We start from the raw sequence: 406 nt of genomic DNA, 5'->3' as shown, positions 1-406 counted from the left end.
ATCCGGTCGTGACGTCACCGTTACGTGATAGCCAAAGGGGGAGGAGCAAGAGGGATGGCCATGTGACGTCACAGGTCACGTGGCCGAGCGGGAAACGGATGTAAAATGGGTTTATTATCAGTTATTGGTGACTGCCGACGGTCATGCAATAACATGCGATTTAAAAATACCTGGTTAATAATACGACTGCTGCTGTTTTATTCGTGTCGGAGAGTTATCATTGAACTTGTTAGTCAAGAGGTTCAAGAGAATTACCTTATGGCAGTCCGGTTCCGTAAGTGCTTGCTTTGTTACTGTTATTAACTTTATTGTTGTTATTGTTAATACGATTTTTATAACTTACTATTATTATTATTTCATAAACTGTAATGGTGATGATATTGGTATTTATAATCATTTATCTCGC

This window comes from Penaeus monodon, chromosome 24 (assembly GCF_015228065.2).
Source record: "Penaeus monodon isolate SGIC_2016 chromosome 24, NSTDA_Pmon_1, whole genome shotgun sequence".
In the NCBI taxonomy this organism is placed as follows: Eukaryota; Metazoa; Arthropoda; class Malacostraca; order Decapoda; family Penaeidae; genus Penaeus; species Penaeus monodon.
This window is presented reverse-complemented; position numbering follows the sequence as displayed.